General features: G+C 41.8%; 1 long non-coding RNA gene across 2 annotated transcripts in view; it reads right to left on the bottom strand.

Moving 5' to 3' along the window:
• The window catches only part of LOC136050593 (uncharacterized), a 266,346-nt gene that overhangs the window by 27,209 nt on the left and 215,372 nt on the right, over positions 1-23,765 (bottom strand). Inside the window, exon 7 of one of the 2 annotated variants that reach the window (XR_010622405.1) lies at positions 2,107-2,263. This is a non-coding gene — a long non-coding RNA (uncharacterized LOC136050593). Of the gene's footprint in view, positions 1-2,106; positions 2,264-11,241; positions 11,320-23,765 lie in introns of those variants that run through there. The other variant, XR_010622406.1, reaches the window with a different exon arrangement.

Below are 23,765 nucleotides of genomic sequence, written 5' to 3'. Positions count from 1 at the left end.
CTGCTGCTCTCACTATTCCCTCATACATTACAACTACAACAGAAGCATGAAAACACACGCTGCTCACACTTCATTTGAACAGCCACCTTCCCAATGTAACACGCTGAACCTAACGCTGCCTCTTTGAGGGGTTTGGTTTCAATAAAACAGGCGTGATAATGAGTTAACAACATTGAAGTTGAACTTCTTTTCAGACCTACCCAGGGCTCTTTGGCTTTCCCAGCTGCCCTTCCTGCACACTGGGTCAGCTCTTACCTTGGAGTACCACTCATGGTCAATGGGCCACTGGTTGCAAAGAGTCAGCAGAATGCATTCAACCCCCTGCCAGTAGAATGAACATGCGATAGCAGTGTGGGAGAGTTTTAAGCACACGCTGCCAGGCTGCTCGATTCCCTTAGGCTACTTCTTTGCATTACATATTAAGGAGCTTTCCCCAGAGCTGGTCAAAGTGTAAAATAATAACCTGATTTGCAACCAGAAGTGTTGAATCTGGATCACTATGATTCAGAGAATCATAATATTAGTTATTAATGAGTACTCAGCCTACCGGTGGGTATCGGTGAAAATGCTCCCAAATCCACAGAGTTTAAGGAATTTTAGGCTCAATGATATTCACCCAGAAATTTACATGTTGTCATTCTTCTGTCTAGAAATATTTGTCATTTAGAGGCCAGAAATAATCCCAGCTGTTTTTGGGTTTTCTGAGCAATCAGAAATAAATAAACACAATCAAAATAAATGCCCTATTTCAAGTAAGCTGAAAAGCAATTGTTCTCCTGCACTGACTGTACACCCATAAGTATTAAATTTACAGGTGTTGGAAATGGTTTGCAAAACATTTATCCTTAAGAAAAGTATTATATTTCCCAACTCCCAGCAAAGGCATAGCTAAACTCAGATGTAATTTCAATTACTTGTATTCTGCACCACAGCAACTGGTGAAGTTGCTTCTCTGGCACAGGAAGTTTTTATTGCATTATTGGCTCATTTTGCTTTGTCTGAAGTCAAAGCACATCCCTATACTGCTGAAAACAGGCAAGAAAAAGAGGAGGTGCAAGAGTACCGTTTGAATAGCCCCATTTGCAAGGAGTTTTAGGCTTTTTGCCCCTCTGCTAATTTTCCTTCCCAATCAGTTGGACCATGGGGGCTCACCTGATAAAAGGCAGGAAACATTTCAGGACGCTACTCACTGTCCAAAAAGAAGATAAAGTGCAACCAAAAATAATTGTTTCTTCCTTTTCAACAGCTAAATTGATCTCCTTTGTCTACACCCCTCACCAAGGTTCTGACTTCTTCTGGCTAGCTAGGAAATATGAAGTCAAACACCTGTTTACCAGACACAGAGCTATGTATCTGCCATTGCTGATCCATCTGTGGAACATAAACATAACTTTCACCAGCTGCTTCTTTTAGCATGGGCTCGTAATGGAAGCCATTATAGAGCATATCAACAACATACTTTCCTAATAATCATGGGCCAGAGTATCGCAAGGCGTAAGCTGGCAGAGACTCACCAGAGGGGACAGCACTGCACCGATTCACACCACCAGAGGAAACCATTCCAACTTGTATCCTTCACATTCTTTCCCTTTACCAACCTCGTTTTCCTAGTTTCTAGTTTGTTTCTGTTTCACCATTACTTTATACTAATGAGGCAACATGTTGTGGAATAATTCCTGGGCCGGGCCCAAGCAGTAATGGATAATTGCCTTGGGTACCATACAGCCTCAATATTAGTGACTGTGAGAAAACCTCAGAAGATTCAGAGGTGTGATACTGTGAAGACTCCAGCTGGGTCTGGGCCAAATGCCCCATTCGTATAAACACACTCACCTTTGTTGACTTTGGGAGAATTATGACGGCTTTTGTTTGTTGCAAACGCGTTTTAGGTGATTCACAAGATCATGCCCAACCACATCCACTCACTTTAGATACAAGTTGAGCCTGAAATCTTGCAGTGCAAATAGCAGACTTCCTTTTGTCTTGCATAATGTTACAACTACAGTGTGTTAGAACTATAATTAAAATGCTGATAAATCCCCTTATCTCTTGTGCCGCTCCAGGAAGCGGTAAATGAAGATGTGCTCCTGATGAGCATTGGCATACCTCTTTCCTTGAGTCACATCAGTTAGGCAGGTCAAGATCTTGATGGTGACCCAAGACAACATTCATTCTCTGTTCAGGCAGCTCATTTTCCTCCTGGTGTAACGCTCAGACAGGCTGTGGGACTTTTTAACTCTTAATTTTCAAGTCTGGACACAACCTGGGACTCAAAAAAGAAACTCTATTAGTACGTAAGGCTCTCAAATGGGATAAATACGTACACACTGTGAGACTTCAAATTCGGGGAAATCCATCCTGAGCTTGGCCCAGAAACAGTTACAAGAGGAAACCCACTAGAATTTGGTTTCCTTTTGGTAATTCTGTAACATACACTGAATGCTGAACAGTGCTTTCAAGGACTTCTGCAATTGTTAAAATCAACATTCACCTCTAATATATTCTGACTTGAAGTGTGCAACCTTGTTTAAAATGCACTGCTAAAGCAGATATTTTCATGTATCGTTATGTCTATATGCATGATAACCAGGTTGAAAATCGAATTATCTATGTTAAGGTGAATATTACAATGTGACTGCTGCCCGCTGTGCCTCGAATGAATCTTGTAAACACAATCAAATCTCTCTCTCCCTCTGACACACAGAGAGAGACACATGCACGTCCTTGCACAAGAAAAGAGATTCTTCACCTTCTGCCATCGTATTGTCACAGCAGCTCATGTTTATTGTGACTGACATCTTCAGCTACAACTCAGCATGAGCTCCAGCATGCTGGAGCTGAACATCTTACCAGGAAAATCAGTGGTGACACTAAAATTGTTTCATGAATAATGAAAAAATAAATATCACATTAACTGCAGGTACACAAAATACTTTGTTTAACTAAAAGAGTTTGCAGAGGAATTCCAGGTCTCTGAGGGTAGATACTCTTTTATTAACTGCGGGCACAGAACTTATTTAGATGGAGCTGTTTTCATTATATTGGTAATTTTCTCAATTACACAAATGAGAGAACATGTGATCTGCTCTATTAGTAGGACACAGACTTCTCTTTCACAAAACCCTAAACTGCCAGAAAATCACAAAACAACAAGCTCTCCTCACTTGCAGCAATCAGTCTCTCAGTGACTTACATTCAGAGTACAGAGGTCTAAATACATCTCCGAAGTCCAAATTTGTGCAACAGTTTTAATCATTTATGGGGGTAAAAAGGCTTCAGAGAATGTAATGCAATTATGTAAGTGTACAAACCAAAAGAGAATTCAATTGTCTTGATGCCATACAAGGCAAGGTTATTACAGGATCCTAGCAAAAGGATGCATAAAGCATGGCTGCACTGGATCCAGAGTTTCGCTGGCAGCATCAGTGCATGTCCTTGCCAATTGTTAGAAGTTCATAATCACAAATTTGAGGGAGAAGAAACAAGCTTCATTTGAATTACGGGGTTACAGTGACCAGAGATTCATATAAAAGGCACTTGTAGTGCAAATGCTATATTTTGCCCTATTAAGGATGGAGCAAACACATTTTTTACATCGCATTAACATGTCAGGCAGAAGTGAAATCTTAAAGTGATTTCAGACTTTGGGCTAGACTGAAACTTGGGATCTTAAAATGCAAGGGTTTCTACAGGAAGGCAAATAGACTTGCTCCAAGATCTGGAAAACAGCTTGCTATTGCCCCTTAAAACAAATAAAGGGGGCTGTTATTCCCCATTCGTTTCCAAATTTCATCCACATCCATAGCAAGAATGCTCAGAAATGTTCCAAAGTGCCAAGAAGCATGAAAATAATTCCAAACACATTGCTGATATCGTACTGAAAGAGGAGGTTGAGAGACTGAGGGCCATCAGGGACTGCAAGTGGGAGATTGACTGGTGGAGTAGCTCCCTCGAGCGCCAGAGAGAAAGGCGCCGGGGAGATCTGCCGCAATTGGTGGTGGACTCCCTGACCTGTGCCCGTAGGGCAGAAGGGGGATATCTGAGGGATGGGGAGGGCTGGCAGAGAGTCCCTGCTTGGTACCCTGCTCAGTACCATGGGCAATCTCCCCCTCTGCCTCCCCTGTGTCCCCAGATCCCCCTAAGCAATCGGTTTGCAGCATTGGATGTTGAAGAGGAGATAAGGGGTGAAGTGCAGGAAGATTCCCGCAGGAGGTCACCAATGGCAAGGCGGTCGACTCCACGCATTGAGACTGCTGCTGCCAAGAAAGAAAGAAAGGTGATCGTAGTGGGTGGCTCCCTTCTAAAGGGAACTGAGGGCCCCATTTGCAGACCAGACCCAAGCCGCAGGGAAGTGTGCTTTCTCCCTGGGGCCCAGATCAGGGACATTGCTAGAAGACTCCCGGATTTGATGCACCCCACCGACTACTATCCGTTACTCGTAGTTTAGGCAGACTGCAATGAAATAACTCAGAGAAGCCTGCGAACTATAAAAAGAGATTTCAGGGGTTTAGGGCGATTAGTTCAAGGGGTGGGAGCACAAGTGGTGTTTGCTTCCATACCTTCTGGGGCGGTGAAGGACACAGAATGGGCTAGGAAAACACAGGTGATGAATAATTGGCTGAGAGGTTGGTGTAGAGACAGACACTTTGGATTTTTTGACCATGGGGCAGTGTACTCAGCTCCTGGCCTGTTATCCGTTGATGGAATGCACCTGTCTCCAAGGGGGAAATGAATCCTAGCACAGGAGCTAGCTGGACTCATTGAGAAAGCTTTAAACTAGCTGTGACAGGGGAAGGGGATAAAACAGGGCTCACCAGTAAAGAGCCTAAGGAGGCTGTGCTGGAGAAAAGGGTGAGGCAGATGTCTCAGCTGGAGTGCATCTACACCAATGCATACAGCATGGGCAATAAGCAAGAGGAGCTTGAAGCCATTGTGAGGCAGGCTAACTATGACCTTGTGGCTATTGCAGTAACAAGGGACCTCTCCCATGACTGGAATACTGGGATTGATGGCTACAAGCTCTTCAGAAGGGATAGACAGGGAAAAAAGGGTGGTGGCATAGCTCTCTATATCAAAGAGTGTTTTGATGTTGAAGAGCTTGAGGTTGGAAATGATAAAGAAGAGTCTCTGTGAATAAGGATCAGGGGGATGGTCTTTAGAAGTGACATCGTGGTGGGGGTCTGTTATAGACCGCCTAGTCAGGATGAAGAAATAGACGAGGTGTTCTATAAACAACTCGTAGATGTTGCACAATGGCCAGCACTCATTCTCATGGGGGACTTCAACTTCCCTGACATATGCTGGAAATATAATACTGCGCAGAGGAAGCAGTCCATGAGATTTCTAGAATGTGTGGATGATTGCTTCCTGACACAGCTGGTGCAAGAGCCTACCAGGAGAGATGCCTTGCTAGACCTGCTCTTCCCTAACAGGGAAGGACTAGTAGAAGATGTGAAGGTTGGAGACTGTCTTGGCCAGTGCGACCATGAAATGGTGGAGTTTGCTATTCTTGGTGATGTCAAGAGGGTGACTAGCAAAGCTGCTACCTTGGACTTCCGGAGGGCAGACTTTGACCTGTTCAGGACGCTTGTTGCAAGGGTCCCTTGGGACTCGCTCCTGAGGGGTAAAGGGGTCCAGGAAGCCTGGATGCTCCTCAAGATGGAAATCTTAAAGGCACAGGAGCAGGCTGTCCCGGAGTCCCGTAAGTCGAGCCGGAGGAGAAAAAGACCAGTATGGATGAACCGGGAACTTTTGTTGAGACTCCGAGAGAAAAGAAGAGTCTATGTCCTCTGGAAGATGGGACAGACTACTTGGGGAGAATACAGAGAACTGGCCAAGATCTGCAGGCAGAAAGTTAGAAATGCTAAAGCCCAGCTTGAACTTAGACTGGCTACTGCTGTAAAGGAGAACAAGAAATCCTTTTACAAATATATTAACAGCAAGAGAAAAACTAAGGAAAATTTCTCTCCTTTACTTGATGAGGCAGGGAATGTAACCACAGATGATAAGGAAAAGGCTGAGGTTCTCAATGCCTTCTTCACATCTGTCTTTAATAGACAGAGCAGTTGTCCACAGGGTACTTGCCCTGACCTGGAAGTCCAGGACGGAGCGCATAATGCACCCCCTGTGGTCCAAGCAGAGACGGTCAGAGACCTGCTCCTCCATCTAAACTGCCACAAGTCCATGGGGCCAGATGGGATCCACCCAAGGGTGCTGAGGGAGCTGGCAGAGGTGATTGCCGAGCCACTTTCTGCCATTTATCAGCATTCCTGGTTATCTGGAGAGGTTGGAGGCTTGCTGATGTGACTCCCATCTACAAGAAAGGCCGTAAGGAAGACCCGGGGAACTACAGGCCTGTCAGCCTGACCTCGGTATCAGGGAAAGTTATGGAGCAGATGATCTTGAGGGAAATCACACGACACGTGCATGGCAACCAGGGAATCAGACCCAGCCAGCACGGGTTCACAAAGGGCAGGTCGTGCTTGTCCAACCTCATCTCCTTCTATGACTGGGTGACCAGACTGGTAGATGAGGGAAAGGCTGTTGATGTAGTCTACCTGGACTTCAGCAAGGCCTCTGACACGGTCTCCCACAGTATTCTCCTGAGGAAACTGGCAGACCTGTGGTGTGGACAGGTTCACTCTTCTCTGGGTGAAGAACTGGCTGGAGGGCCGTGCCCAGAGGGTAGTGGTTAATGGAGTTAAGTCCAGCTGGCGTCCTGTTACGAGTGGTGTCCCCCAAGGGTCAGTATTGGGGCCCATCTTGTTTAATATCTTTATTGATGACCTAGACGAGGGGATTGAGTGTACCCTCAGTAAGTTTGCAGATGACACCAAGTTGGGAGGATGTGTCAAACTGCCTGAGGGTAGGGAGGCCCTTCAGAGGGATCTGGATAGGCTGAACAGCTGGGCTGAGCTCAATGGGATGAGGTTCAATAAGACCAAGTGCCGGGTCCTGCACTTTGGCCACAATAACCCCATGCAATGCTATAGGCTTGGGGCAGAATGGCTTGAAGAATGTAGTGAGGAAAAGGACCTGGGGGTGTTGGTTGATGCTCGGCTTAACATGAGCCAGCAGTGTGCCCAGGTGGCCAAGAAGGCCAACAGCATCCTGGCCTGTATTAGAAATAGTGTAGCCATCAGGAGCAGGGAGGTAATCATCCCCCTGTACCCAGCTCTGGTGCGGCCGCACCTCGAGTACTGTGTTCAGTTTTGGGCCCCTCACTACAAGAAAGACATTGAGGCCCCGGAGCGTGTTCAGAGAAGGGCAACAAAACTGGTGAGGGGTCTGTAGCACAAGTCTTATGAGGAGCGGCTGAGGGAGCTGGGATTGTTTAGTCTGGAGAAGAGGAGGCTCAGAGGAGACCTTATTGCACTCTACCACTTCCTGAAGGGGGGTTGTGGTGAGGCCTCTTCTCCCTGAGTGGGAGAAGTGGGCCTCTTCTCCCTGATAAATAATGACAGGACGAGAGGGAATGGCCACAAGTTGTGCCAGGGAAGATTTAGATTAGACCTGAGGAAACATTTTTTCTCTGAAAGAGTGGTCAGGCACTGGGATGGCCTGCCTAGGTGGTTGAGGCACCATCCCTAGCGCTGTTCAAGAAGCGTTTAGATGAGGTGCTAAGGGATTTGATTTAGTAGTTCAGTGGGTAGGGATAGTGACAGGAGGATGGTTGGACTAGATGATCTTGTAGGTCCTTTCCAACCTAATGAACCTATGAATCTATGAACCTATTTACTAACTATTGCTTTTCAACTAATTAGCTTGGAAATACTTACTTCAATAGAACTTTCTGAACAGCAACCTTAAATAATCAGCTTCATTAACAGTGCAGCTAGTAAATATGGGCTTAATATTAGTGATTCAAAAGACCCACCTCCTCTCTCAAGGAGTGTGAAGAGATTTGCTTTCTAGGTTTCACTGAGACAGGCACAAAAATGGTGTCTTTTCCACAAGTCTTCTCCTTTTTATAGAGGGTAGTATACTTCATGATTTCTTTCTTGTGAGTTCAAGTTGTCTGCATTCCCTATCCATGCAGGAGCGTTCATTTCCTGTCTAAAAACACATGCATTTATTGTTATTTGTTAACAGCATTCTAAATGGCGTAACAAAAAGATCAGTCAACAGAAATGTTACACCTTGTTTACATCTGCATGCAAAGCCTCTACTCATTCTCTGCCTTTAAACATGACAGAAAATTATGATTTTTTTTTTGTGACATATACAGCCCCCCCCATAAAACAAAAAACAAACAAACAAAAAATCACCCCAGAAAAAACTGAGGCTATGTGTCTCCAATATGTATCTCATCAGGCTCCTGCTATTGTCAGATGGGTTTAGCCAGGTGCTTCAGAGCTCCTCCTTCCTGCCAGCGAAGCAAAATGGTGAACTAAGGGTGGGTCACCCTGTGGATCTGACACGTAAAAAGAGATGCACCTCAATATGTAGTCAGAAGAGTTAAAAGTAAGCAAAGGTGAGAGCTACTAAAACCCATGTATTACTGGGGAAAACTTATCAGTCAATAGCAACACAAGCTGCAATTCTATTATACAAGAAAGGTGAAAGTATTCTACTAGGTCACTTAGTTACTTCAACCAGATGGAATCCAAAATGTTCAGAAAATTAAAAATCCATTTATTCCTCCAAAGTTGCATTCCATCTGTTTTCAGACATTTATGGAATCTTTTTGCATACAGGATATGGCAATCACTGGTGACTTGGAAATATTTCTTCCCCATGCAGCTCACAGAAAGCCTGGCCGGCTACAGTCAACATTGGAGCAAGTTTTTTTTTTTTTTTTCAGGTGCTCTTCTCTTCAAATTATAGGCAACTTAACTTTTCTTTTAATAGAAGAATCATAAAGCCCAGTGTATTATTATCTGCCGAAATGCAGCAGGAACTTTTTGTCTTCAAAAAAATAAAAATAAATCCATGCTATTCCCTACTCTTTCCACCTTGAAAATTTTAACTTTCTTGCCAGTCTGTTTCTCATTTTCAGCTTGTGGAGACAATAAGAATGATTCAGATGCTATGAAGGAATGCAGCTTGGCATGTAGCGATCTCCACCCTGAAGATAAAAGTGACAAAATTAGCCCAGAAGTTATTAGCTCTAGGCTCCATCAATCATTTCTTAAGAAATATTTCATTTCATTCAACTACATATTGTGCCTAAACCTAACCAGGGTACGGTCCCCTTCCTCCTATCACTGTTCTCAGCATCCTCAGCTTCAACAGATGGAAGTGTATCATCTGGCACGCAGGCTGAATTTTCTGTGTATGACACAAACATCCTCATTCCCTCTGCTTCCTTAGGACTTCCTTTTGCAGTCAGTGGCTCACCCAACAGGACAGCATCACCCAGCCTTATCCTGGTTGGTGCTGACAATAATTTATCCCCTGGTGAGGCTGAGCCATAATGTAAGTACAGGTTATCTCTACTCTCAGCTATATTATAATCCTATTACTCATATGATTAGCCACATCTCAAGTTAAATCTCTACCACCTTCTTTCCTGAAGGGAGCCAACCACACACCTCCTGAAAGACATCCAGCAGATAACGCTGCCTTGCACCCTAAGCACCCTTCATTGCTTCACCCAGATTGCATGTGGCTCTGCATTTTATTCAGCTCCCCACATCACCTGGGTAGCTGGCAGGTGATTGTCAGATAGAAATGAGAACGCACTCACAAATCCCAAGCCAGCACATCAAAAAGCAGAGAACTTGCTTCTGAGCATAAGACTGCACTTAAAAAACGGTACTGAAGAAGAAAATCAGAAATGGTGGGTGGTTTGTTTCTGTTTTTGGATTTTGTTCTGAGCATTGGATCATGTCTTCAATTTTTTTTTCCTGTGGCTCCAAAGGCAGGGAGAAGAAATGAAGTTAATACTTACACTCAGTCTCAAGTCACCCAAAAATGACACTTAAACACACACAAATGCAGTAAGAATACTGCAATATTTTCACTGAGAATTGTGCTAGTGATACCAAGCCCTGCTGTAACGAGGCTGTATTTTGCATCACTCCAGATGTAAAATGCATGAGCTTTGACTTTAAGCTTGAGTAACACATGCTAACAGACTGTTTGCAGTCAGCAGCAGAACCAGAGACTAGATTTCCTCCTCTTATGGACAAATGTTCTGTTTCTGTCACTGGGAAAACTAACACTGAGTAAGCTTGCTGCCCACAGTAGACAAAATGCAAGGGGCAAAACAGCAAAACCAGAAAAAAAAATAAATGAACTGGTGCAAGACAAGCTGCTGTTGAGCACACTCAGGATGCACCCATCCATGGGGTGGGCATGCATCTCCCTGAATGCAATCTTAATTCCACTCAAAAGAAACACCTATTTCTCAAGAGCTAGAACTAATTAAATGTTTCCCTGACTTACACACACAGGGATTTGCCCCCACACCTCTTTATCAGTTGAAGTGCCTGCCCTGATTCTCTTTAGTTTCACTCATTCCCTGCTAAGTTTAGAAGAAAAAGCAACAGCTGTGGCTACTGACAGAACAAGGTTGGCAGCTGCAAAACTGAGATGCCACATTTCAGCATATAATTTTCTTTCCGCAGTGTCTCTCCCTAACTTTCCTCTTTAAGAGGCACTTAAAATCCATGTGTCTGACTCAATTATTGTTATTGTAGCTATGGAACAGAATGTGATGCTGATGAGGGCCTACCTGTCTAGTTAGCTTCCCTTTATGGATGCTTTCTTTCTTTGATTCATCATTGCTTGTGACACGTGTATTGTCTAAACTATGTTCAAGAACAAGTCTCTAATACATTCAATAGAAGAAGGTGAAAATCAGAAAACAGAATATCAGTTGCACACATAAATTTATGAGCTAAGTTTTAGCATTCTTTCACTGAGAAAAATCATACAGACAAACCACAATTTCACTGGAAAATTGAGAATAATGATACTTGCAGTAAAATTAAGAATAAAATTTATTTTGCTTTCTTTGATTAGGAGAGCACTGACATTATATAAATGCTCTGTCTTTATGAACTCTAATCTAGAGATTCTGCATTTCTCCAGCATTTGGTACATTATCAAATCATATTCAAAGTACTATGAATTCACACCCCAGAGGGCATGAACCCAAATTTAAAGTCATCATCATTCTGTATATTTTCTGCTCGGTTGAAGGTTTTATGATACAGGCTGAATGTCTTTTCAGGACAATCCTAAAAATAAGCTAATGCAGTGGGGACTGAATTTATTGGACACGTACACTCACCTTCAGTTGATGCTCTCCCTAGGTCAGTTCTCATGTGATTGGCAAGGGATCATGACAGCTTGTATCTTCCTATGAGAAACCTGTGTAGACACTGGTAATTAGAACTGCCACTCAGTCCTTCCTGACAACAGCTACTGCAGTGGCACTGGGCCTCTGAACTAGCAACTACCTCAGGAAAATCCTGTTTCCTGGTGTCTTCTCCTCCATAGGCACACACCTAATTGCATGTAAACATTCAGGAATTTACTACACCACAGAAAAACATTGGTACCTTCAAGCTGAAAATATAGTGGTTGATAAATGCCTAAGAACTGCAATTCCAAAGTGTCACCTGCAATGTAGTTCTCTCAACAGCCTTCCCTGACTGCTGCCTGAACTAAGGGTACTTCCTCAGTAATGGAAAAATTAAGAAGGGCCTCAGTCTATCTTTTAAGGAGCCCAGTCCTCAGTCGAATTTACTCACTAGCTTTAATGACTGCAACTGAGATGAGAAAAGAAATGTGATGCAATTGGAACATGAATGTGAAGCAATTTCATTTGAAAGACAAAAGATAGGGAAATATGTTCAGAAATATTTGCAAATGAAAAAGATGCTGAAGTATTTCCTTGTACTATGACATCTCTGTTCAGAGCCCAGAAAGCTGGGTATCTACGGAATTAAACTTGGATTCTATTCTCAGCTTTGCCACAGTTTTGAGGTATCATTTAGATATAGATTCCTTGTCTGTGAAATGGGGCTAACAAGAGAGCTCCAGTTTCCATGCACGGTGCCCAGTTAAACAGCACCACATTAAATAGCATCTTCGTCCTGCGGTGGAGAAATAAAGAGGCAGAGTGAGGCGGTCAGGAACTTTTGAGATCCAAATGGCAGTGAAATCTAATCTCCAGACCATGGAAATCACTGGAAATTGACTTCAAAACACTGTTGATTTCAGTGGGTTTTGGATAGAGGCTTAGCAGAACAAACTTACTGCATGAAGACAAGTTTGTTTTCCAGAGCAATGTTTGACTTCTTGACAGGAGCTAGCATGCTGAGCCAGACTGTACCTTGGGGGCAAACCTGAGCCAAAGGGTTGCTCTGAGTCTCAAGAGCATCTTGTGGAAGGAATTCCTACTCTGTCCTCCCCATAGCTTGTTCAGGATGACCTTATCTAGCTTACCCCCATAGTAAAGCAGAAAACATCTGGCACCAACCCAGGTGCACTGAGCCTTGAGGTGCAAGGAAGCCAGGCTCTGTGGGAAGGGTCAGTCACAGGGAGCTGCTTCCACTTCCCACACTGCCAGCATCAAGCCTGCCAGACAGGGGAATTTTTGTTAGACTGAGCAGAGAACTCAGCATGCTGGAGCTGGAAAGCATTGCAACCACTGCAATGCTAAATTTATTTTCCCAGTAACAGTTGAGCCCAAAAAGAGCACAGCACAGTGTACTAAGTACTCTGATAAAGTTTTATTCAACTACTCTTCAAAAACCAATTGAGAAACAGCAGTGTTGTATTTTTAGACATTTAATTATGAGGGTACTCCCATATATGTGTTTCAGAATGAATCCAGTAGTGTAATCATGCAATGGGTCAGAAATTACCGAGTGAATAATAACATTTCCTTTTTAGACTTCTATTATAGCCTGGTGGCAATGTAATTGTGCTGACTTTGGGTCTCAATGCACATGAAAGTAAGTGTGAAGCTTTGTCTGTGTTCGTGGAGATTTGTCATTGAAGCATCTGCCCACCACCAACACAGCACAACCTTTACTTTTGTCACTGCATTCAGCATCGAGCCAACAGATTTCTACTCCATTTTCAGAGGGTAAAAAACCCAACCAAGCTTATTCATTACAGCCCACAGCCCCCTTCTTGTATAGGGCAATGGAGAACAATGTAATATTTATGTACTCGTATTGTACTTCATGTACTCAAAAGCACTCACTTGTGAGTGAGACAAAAGGCATTTTAGAAACATTATAGATAGCTCAAAACACATCACTGTAATCCCAAGCAACACAGGTGTAAGATTGCATCTAAAGAAAATCACAGCATCTTAAGCTCTGAGGTTGACTTATTACCAACCAAATAATTAGAACTCTGCCCCTTCAGACAGCATGCAATATCGTTGCACTTGGGAGATCATGATGTTTGTAATATTCTGATTTAGAAACAAATGATCTTTTCCTTATTCCTTACCCCTACAGTGGGATTATTACACTGCTGTGTAATAATCTCTGTACAAGTTTTCCTTTTCCACATCCAACTAGAGCAGGTAACTTCTGAGATAAATAATCTTTACAAACTGATTACCTACTAGCAGAAGCTGAGTTGTGGAAACTTCCCTTGTAGAAATCTGTGAAGAATTTTTTCAAATTGGGTCTTGTGTGCCAAACTTTCAGCCACCACTCTGTCCCACCTCCAACCTCTCCTAAATCCTGCTGATGTGCTGAGGAACTGTGGTTAAGTGTGGACCCAACGGGTATCAGGAATCCAAATATGTTATGGCTACATTTGAGCCATCTTCCATGAGGTTTGATTCTAGAAATCTTATGTTGAGAAGTACCTTATTTCCACTAGTGTGGTCACAGATGTTAGCAGGTCTTCTAGATGGAGAAGGTAAAAATTGTTCGGAATGGCACAAAGGGCAGAGCAGCTGAGACCTCAGAAATGCTCTTAGCTTACATAACATAGAAAGACAGCTAGAAAATGATTCTTGCTGAGTCTGACTAAAAATATGCTTGCACGATCATTAATGGATCCTATTTCCTGTAACTGAAAGGCAATTTGATAAACCATCCATTTCCAGATAGTGCTACCAATTACAATGGGTTCTTAACAGAAAAAAAAAAGATTTTTTTTTCTTTTTCTAGAATAGCCATGCATCCTGAAGGTACACTGCTGGAAAGCCCTCGAGTGTTTATATTACAAACCAAGCTATTAAATAATCCTCCAATTCATGACATTCAGCTGGATGCTAAGGAAAGGTTCTCTTCTCCATTGGTTTCCAAGAATACATCAAAATAGGGCCTCTTACTTTCCACAACAATTGATATGCCTTGCATGGTTAGGACCAAACTGCAGTAGCAGGGATTTAACAACTGCAGAAAAGACTGTAAAACTTTCTGCCCCTTATTAACCACTGTGTGACTATTAGGTTTATGGACAATGTTAACACTGCAGCATAAGAACAAAAACATTGTAAACGGTCTCCAAAATGTTGGGAAGCAATTTTCCCCAGGAGAGGCAAGGGGCCCTTCCAATCCCTGCAAGGTATGGGAAGGGTCATGTGGCACACATGTAAAACAAGATTAAACTCTCTCTTGCTTAGTAATTAAACCCAATTGTAAAACTGGGCAAGTGCTAATTTTAAAACAGAGCTCCCTGCTCAGAGCTCCAAAATCTCTATTGAAAGTTCATGGAAAATGAAAGCTGCCTCTTTAAAAAGAAATCAGCTTGCAGCTCCCCAGAACGGAGCCCCTGGGCAAGTGTTTCAAAATATGATTTTTATAAACAAATCTGACATAGCAAACTTGATGCAAACCCCTATGCATATAACATCACTTATGTGTGCAACTCGTTTAAATTATAGCTGTAGAGAGAAGGAAATAAAACTGGCATATTAACCTTTGGCACAACGGTACGCACATGCTTGCAATGTTCAGCAGCAGATGATATTACTGTGACTCCCACTAGTATTGTCATGTGAAGGGTCTGTCAGAATTCTTGTTCTAAACCTCTACAGTCAGAGTTTATTAGTTCAGCCATGAGCATCCGTTCCAGACCTACCTTGGCACGTACAGTTTTAACAGCAAAATCTTTCTCAGTGCAACTTCCCTTTCCCAGCCATCGCTGTATTTAAAGTCTCCAAACATGAAGAATCAAGCAGAATCAATACATGAAATGCAGCACTTCCCCATCACCATCATATTTAAAATCACAGAACATAAAAATAAATTAGAAGAGAAGTTCACGAAATAGAGCATTCCACAGCTTCCCATAAGCTCATGGGATGTCTTGCTTCCCAGCTGTCCTTTTAAGAACAGCCAGTTCTTCCTTTACAGAGTGAACTCCTTCCAGTAGTTCAAAAGGACAAGGTACACAAATAAGCAAGATATGCTTAGATAGGTTCAGACATATTTTTAGAAGTGGCTGCATTACAGAATACCCATGTACTCCCCTCCCCCTTCTTAGCTACAGAGACACTGAATGACATATTTTTAGTAGGCCAGACCTGGAAGTTTTAATTGCACTCGCATTTTTAAGGTTAAAGGGACTTAAACTCCAAAGTACTCGGAGCACTTTAGAAAACTGGCCTTCATGGTATTACAACATGGAGCAAATAATAACACATCTTAAAATACACATCTTAAAAACTAGCCACAAAGCTATCACACAGCTTTCCCAAGGTGATCTTCATAATAAACAACTTGCAAATGAAATTTAACACATTCTCATATATACATACTTCTGCTGAATGTTCCACATTATTGAATATTCTCATGTATAACTGACAAAACCATCATACAAAATGAGTCTTCTTCATGAAGTAATGACAGTATGTGAGGATGTGACATTCTGGTCAGAATTTTCAGACAAATTACTTATGCAACATTTTGTCTGTTGATATGGTTTCTTTGCTCTTCTTGGATGTGAAAAAAGGTTTGTAACACACAGAGGACATCAGGATAAACTGTTCCATGATTTCACCTGGAGAACAGTTAGCTTTCAGAGCAGCAGAGATACAGGCTAACCACAGTCCAAGTGAGAACAACTCTTCTCTCTTTATTTCAAAGAATGACTCATAAAAGGGAAAGCACTACACCGAAAATTTCAGAGCTAAACAAGTCTACAAAGTTGACATTAATAAAATGTATCCTGAGAAACATTAACCAGGACAGTAAGACTTGTTCTGGAGACCACTTGCAGTTCCCTTGCCTCTGCAATGGCACTGAAACATGTGCAGGCTCACTGCTGTGCTGGAGAATATGATGGTTGAAATTATCAACTGACTAATTGTCTTCTTCTTGATTAGAAGAAGTTGTTTTAGCAAAATAACACAGAGCTATATCAAAACGTGTTCATATTACACATCTTTAAAGGACACCTAGACTGATCTGAGCAATCCTCACTTTTTCTAGTTCATGAAAGAATCCTGACAGCCACCTCTATTTCCTCTTCTCCCTTCTTCCTGCAACCCCCTGGGCCAAACTGCGCTAAGAAAAGCAATATGTATTCTCAGCATTGCTGGATTAAGGATGTGATGCCTTTGCTATCATTAGTTCTGATGAAACTGGGACAAATCAGGACTGCAGTAGCAGATCTGTGAGCTGCACCTAGCACAGGGCCAAAGATCAATGCGTGCGAAGCAGAAGGGGAAAAAAAAATAAAGAGAGACATTTTCAGTGCTAACAATAAGCTGTGAAGAAACTTAATCCTCAAAGGTCAGATGTACATCTTGAAAGGCCCAAGCATGCCTTTGTATCAGAATGTAACAACATTAGCCCTAATGACTTAATAGTTTTGCCCTTGACTTGTGTCAACAGGACCCTATCTTATTACATGGTAAATTAGTTGCTTCCATTCTACTCCAGCTAGGTGATGGGAAGATGAGAAAATTAGAAATGTAGCCCACTACTTGCTTAGCAGTACATAGTAGCATTTTAGTTTCTGCGGGTGTGTTGGTGTAGGGGAAGGCTACACGCTGAGGGGGGAAGGAGCTGTTGTGTTTGGCACTGAGGAGTCACAATCACAAGGAAGGCATCTCCTCACTTGCTGTTGTGCAGTGCCACCAAAGGTCACCATCTGCTGCTGACACTGAGGGGTAATGAGCTAGGGTCAGGCATAATGATGGTTGGCTCTAGGTAACAGAAGAGGCTTTCTTGTGCTCCTTCTCCTCAGGGAAGTACGCTGCTTTTGCAAACTCGTGTCACATCCATCCAGAAGCAGGTTCTGAGCCTGGCACAGCACAAAGCTGCCAGGTGCGTAGGGCTGCACCAACACCTGGTTACTGAGAACCCCTTCCTTCACAGAGCAGGGATAACCTGGGCTTTCTAAAAGTGTTGCTCTGACAAGGCAAGCGTCTTTTCCATTTAAATCTAGAAAATCCCTGTTTCCTGATTTATCTGTCTTAGAAACTTTTGACTGCTAGACAAAGGGTTAGTTTTCACAATAAACACACAAGAAAGGAGAGACATGCTTGTACGGTTATGTAAGTCTTCTTTAAGGAGTTTTACAGGCAAGTGAGATGCAGCTCCAGACACTAGACTTTTAAATCATTTAAAGCTGACATAAGCTGATCCCGCACACAGTTTATAATCATGTTTTTACTTTTCAGCTCTGACAATTACAGATTGTTTGTACGGGCTCCACAAGCACTCCTATTCAGCAGTATTGTCAAAGTCCATTCATCCCAGCCTCACAACAGCACAGTGACTCTTTGCTTCACCAGCCCCTGTCCATAACCTTCATCCAACTGTCACCAGCCTTGAGGGGAGGGCCAGGGGAGCCTGCAAACAATCCTCATCTGCCATCTGTGGTAGCTGCAATTTCCCATGTTTCTATGCGGTTTTCAGCCTGTCTCAGCTCAGCAGGAAGAAGCCTGGCATCCTCGAAGCATGTTGCACTTGCAACCTTTGAAGATGTTCAAAAGGAAAGGAAGAAAAATAAATGAAACTTCTTAGCCATTTTGCATGAAGTTGCATGAAAAGTCTTGGGGCCTAACATGACTGGAACTGTTTTAAGTACTTCTCCACTGCAGCAGCAGTGCGTCATATGAAAGGCTTTGTTTGGCACCTCTCCATAGTTATAAATAAAAAACATATTTATCTTCAGTCATGCATATAATTTAAAAGTCGGACAGAAGAAACCTTTTTTCTCCTTTTAAATCTGTAGCAAGACCAAGATAAATTCTTATAATTTATTTCTTTTAAAAGGAGGAAAAGAATAAAACAAAAACAAAAAAGAAAGAAGAACAATAAAAAAATAACTTGGTTATTTGGAAATCTGGAAAACAGATTATTTCTTAGGATGGAACAAAGTGTGTGTATGTGTCATCATGACTTTAAACAGTTCCATGGTTTCCCATGGAAATACTTAATTGAAGCTAATAAGATGTGGAGTTATCAGTGGTTTGTCATGATAGATTTCATATGGTCTTTCCAAGACATTTTATCTCCTTTCAGACTTACTGACCTAAGACTGTCTAAACCACCACAGATACTAAATTTAAGCAAAACCCTACTCAGAAATAGAGAGCGGACAGGAGTTTGGGCAAAACTCTATATAACTCAAGCATTCAAATTTTCAGTTCGTAGTACATGTGATAACCTCCCACAGAAACATTCAACTCCAAGACTTGTTTGCCTCTTAACACTTGTGGCATGGGTCAGAAGTCCTTTCTTTTAGCTCCATGACATTAGGAAATAAATCGTTGTCATCAGACTATAGATCCTAACCCAAATCTCCCCTAAACTCCCATGCTTCATGAGATGATCCTACAAGCCTACCTGCCTGATGCTCCAGACCTGGTCCATCTTCTACTAAACATGTCAGCTGACAACAATGAATAAGTACTAAGAATTTTTTTTGACTGCTTATAACAAACAACAACAAAAATAAAAAAGCATGTCCTTCATACATCTTGGTTTAGAAAATCAAATCTTTGCTCTATTTGAGATGACTGTATAATACCCACAGATAGTAGTACATTTTAAACCATGATAACGTACCTACACAGCCTTCGGGACAACCAGTAAAGTTTTGTCTGTGTGTAGAAGCAGGTTATTTGGCACCTGCACAGTGCAGGTGCTTAATAAGCAACTGCATATACCCATTTCAGATAATATCTTAAAAAATCTGGCTTGAGCCAATGTATCTGTGTCACTATACATGATTAAACTGTTCTGAGCTTTATGAAGGAGGAGAGGTTTTTTCCAGACTGATAGCAGTGCAGTTTACAACACGATTCTTGTAGAGTCAATCTGAATAACTTTGGCACTCATTTCACCTACATTTTAAGTAATTAATGGAACTATCTTCCTAAGATGGGCCAAAATTAAAGAGCTTATCATTGCTGTTCTTCAGTAAGAGAAATTTGTAGATCTATTCTGTCATGACCAACTTTGTGCCTTCTTATTCTCTGCTTCTTCAAACACATCCATTGTGTATGTTCCTTTTTATTGTTAACATTCATTTCAAATATACCATCCCCACTGATAACGTCAAGTGCATGCCTATGGGCTGTAGGGCCAGTCAGCAGGAAGCAGAGTGCACTCATCAACCTGTGAGCAACTTTAGTATTTAACTTCCAATGACCAAGACTATATTTGGAATTGAAGAAATCACATGCAAATTTCATGATACTTGAAAGGCAAGTGATGTAGTAAAAGCCATGGGATATTACTGCAATTGGAATTATTTGAAGCCAACAGAGTGAACTGTGGGATGAAAAAACTACTCTGCAGCTGCTTACGGACTGGAACAGTCTGATGAATTTGTATAACCTCCTTTAGATGGAGAACAAGGTACACAGAAGCACTATGCTCATTCCCTAGCCAACAATGAGTGAAAGATACCTCCTGAAGGCAATTCCTATTGTGGACACCCACCCTCTGGGGTCACTTCTAACTACCCATCAGGAGTAAGGGTAACTGGGTTCCTAATTCAGGTGTCTCATGTACTTAGCAAGAAAGGAACTCAGACTGAACTGTTTGGCATACTTCTGCTGCCAGACTGTTTCCTCATAAGACAGTCTGCAACTGTGCGTGTGTTCCTTGAAATGGAGAAGGGCATAAGATTTACAAGGTTAGCAATGTATACTGCTGTAAGCAGCACGCACACTCAGATGCTGTGGGATTCTTTACCAGTTCAAGTTTGCATACATCTCAGCATATGGATGATGCGAGTAGAGGAGAAGCAAGCCTGATTGTAATTACATTAAGCACTTTGGCAATAAGGAAAAGTTTGTGCTTGTACACAGATGGCTTTATGTTACAATGCTATAAATGTGCCAAGTTTCATGGCTTCACCACATGATGCAGCAAAGGAGCCTGATCCAAAGACTGTGCAGATCTGATGAAGAGGTCTCACTGACTTCAGTGGATCTGAAGTAGGTTTGTAAGTCCACTGGACACACCTGGCCAAAGTGAATAGACTTATGCAGCATTTTTTTTTTTTATCAGTTTTAGTCCAATGGGCCTTTTTAGCCCTAGGCTTTATGCTTTTGATGACTCTGTTTTCCTTTAAGGGAAAATCAATAAAGTCCACTTTGGGTTGATTAAAATGAATTTGATGCCTAATGTAGCTCTCATCTAAGCTGTACACTTAAACTTTGCACACTATACTTTTTGGAAACTATCTAAGGGAAGAAAATATTAGATTCTTATTCTTATGAGGCCTCCAGAGTCATTCTGGTGTTTTTGATTCAAGTCCTCTTTTCTGTGACCCTCCCACCCCTGCTTACTTTATGAAGGTAAGAGTTCTTTAAACTTACTCTGAAAGTTCTTAATTTAGAAAAACAAACAAAAATTCTGTCAACCCATTCCCCAGTGTCTTACCATAACTTATTTTAGAATAATAAATCTTCACCCTGACAGCTCTCTGATGATGTATTACATTAATACATCATAATGACAATACATGTGATATATTACGGATGTATTTTCTGAAAGGGATATCACCTATACATTCCATCTTCCTAGCACAGCAGAAGATTGTTTGGGAAAAGGGGGGAGTGGGAGGCAGAGGATGTTCCTTACCCAGAAGGCAAAATCTCACAAGATAATTTGGAATAAGTGTTGATTGCCCTTGTTAAAATACCAAAGAGAATAAGAAATAAATTGCCTTCTCCAGATCAGCAGCTTCTATCAATAAGATTACCTGTTTGATCCCAAAGTACTGATGTTCTGGCTGGAATAAAAAAGGGAAATCCTGTAATAAGCTTGTATCAGTCATGGTAATACAGGTGAAACAGACTTTAGGAAATGATGACAAAGATTTCAGTGGGGTTGATAGGCTGTGATGATGTGAGGAGCAACATTTAAGAGAGCAACTAAGGAGATCTGCAAAGAGAAATGATGTCAGCCTTATTGAATTATCTGGCAAGAGTTGTGTACACTCAAAAGAGCCACCAATGACTGACACAAACCCAAATCTTTTCAGTGCTTGGACAAGGCGATGACAGGGCTTTTCAGTGGGAAATGAATTTTAAATTCTAACATGGATACCTGCCCTTCCACAACACCACACTGTACACAATAACCAGATCATAGGTTAGTGTCTGCTGTGCAAGGCTGTGCACAAAGACAAGCCTAGCCTCTACCAATTTAACTCAATTGTCAAGGTTTATAATGCAAAATCAGCCACTGGCTAAGAGCCCATTGCCTGGAAAAAGTGCAGAAAAAACTTCCTCCAGTGGCTCATCTTGAACATATGAATGTGTGGGCTGAACAGCAGAAGGCGTGACAGAAGCACAATGGCTTAACAATAACTGGTTCAAAATGTCATGATGCACCCAACTTGCATGCAGGTAATTCTGACAACAACAACTTCAGTGTCCCCACTTGGCATAAAGATCTCAATGGCAGTGAGAGCCTACCCTGAGCCTACCTGTAAGCCTTCTCTTTTCAGAAACACAGTCTTTCCACCTGCAGTGAGGATACTTAATTCTCAGTATTCTGTTGGGAGCATTTTGCTGAGGTACCTGGAAAGCCTGGAAAGCCCCGAATTAAGACAACAGATATCTGTCTCCTGCATTTTTTCATTAAGCTCTTTCTTATCAGGTTATCTAGGCATACATTTTCTTCTCCACCACATATGCAAATAACATTACAAGTAGCTTTGAAAAACCCTTCAAGCCATCAAAAGGTTTTATCTTGGAAACAATCTTTAAACAGAAATAAACTACAACATTCCCAGGACATGCTCCTTTTAGAAATGGCAGGTGAGGACTGCTGGGGTGACATCTCTAGGAGAGAGAACCATGATATTTGCTTTTCAGATCTGCATCCTGAAAAAAAAAAAAAAAAAGCCTGCATTAATCTTAATAGGTGTAAAATCCTTCCTGGATGTTTGGAAACTACAAGGAGGAATGAAAAAAAAACAACCAACAACCAAACGAAAAAAAAAAAAACAGCAAATGTGGACCAATGAGCTTCTGGCTTTTTAGGAATTCTGATAGCAACCTGATGTTTTGGTGAGTTTTGCAAAATACTGTGAACTTCCTTTGACACCACATTGCTGTTGGCTACCCACATTCCACAAGTATCCAAAGTCCATTTGGACCATGAAGCTTCTTGAGGTCTTATTCTATGCGCAACTGGCAGAACTGTCTTAGAACAGATGTCTTCAGTAACCTCACTTCTTACAGACTTACACACAAGTACTCACTGTGCCACTGAAATGGAGTCTGATGATAAATGTTCTGCCATGGCAAATACTCATCTGTATCTCTGCGCATTTCACAGTACTTATGTGAAAAAGAGCACATGAAGCACCTTCTGTTTGTTCTCAATGACGTCATTCCAGGGAGGCAGATCTAATACCTCTTTTCAGAAACCACTTGGAGGCCTGAAACATTCCTTTGTTAGACAGTCAGCTTAAAAAACAAGCAAACAAAACTCAAGAGAACTAGAGGTAGAAAAAGATTTTGTCATTCAGATTCACTGGAAAGGGTTAAAATAAGAGTGAAAATCAAAGATAAATGTATCTGAGAATAAACTTCAATGTACAATCACCCCAGCTGATAAACAGATTGGGGTTTGAACCTGTTGCGCTAATCTCAGCCCCAGTATGAAGCTGTGCACAAAGAGTGACCTTGGATATTGCTGGTTTGACTTTGGTAGAAACACTTGAGGGAAGAGCCCCAAATTCCTAATGGGGACTGGCAGGTCTCAGAAATGCTGAAGATGGAAACATCAAGAGTGCATGCAGTATGAAAGGAGTGTTGATGTTACTCTGTTAGAAACATGAAAACAATCAACAAAGCCCAAAGCAAGGGAGTATGATAACCACATACTCTGAATGTGAATGGAATTTTCTGAAAGGTGCTTACTGACCTTTGAATCTTCAATCTGCAGAACAGAACTAAACTATAATAAATATAGAAGCTGCTACGCTATAGCCATGGTGCCATGCTAACATGCCAATCTCCTGAGGGTTGATTATAAGCAAAACCAAAATGGCTCTAATGGAAATCAGTTAATACAATCAACCCTACTAAATGCACTGTCAGTTTTCTATGACCATTTGCAAGAGACTATTTTAATATTACTTTTACAAAATACCAACCAGCCATCAGTTTCTGGATACTACTGCTTTGAGCCAAGCAAACTGCAATACCAAGCCCCATCAAGGCTAGATTTTTTGGACATGGCAAAGGTTCTCTTACAGGAAAAAAAAAAAAAAAAAAAGAAAAAAGAAAAAAAAACAGGAAAAGAAAAGAAAGGAAAACCAGTGTCCTCAACAGTATCAAGAAAAATGTTTGTTAACTGATTGGCTGGGGCCAAGTATACACTTAGCAGTTACATTAAAAAAACAACACTTCT

Source organism: Cyrtonyx montezumae, unplaced genomic scaffold, assembly GCF_038088225.1.
Source record: "Cyrtonyx montezumae isolate F1298 unplaced genomic scaffold, pur_monq_1.0 scaffold_24, whole genome shotgun sequence".
NCBI classification, from domain to species: Eukaryota; Metazoa; Chordata; class Aves; order Galliformes; family Odontophoridae; genus Cyrtonyx; species Cyrtonyx montezumae.
The sequence above is the reverse complement of the archived record's forward strand: the minus strand, read 5'-3'. Positions and strand labels throughout refer to the sequence as shown.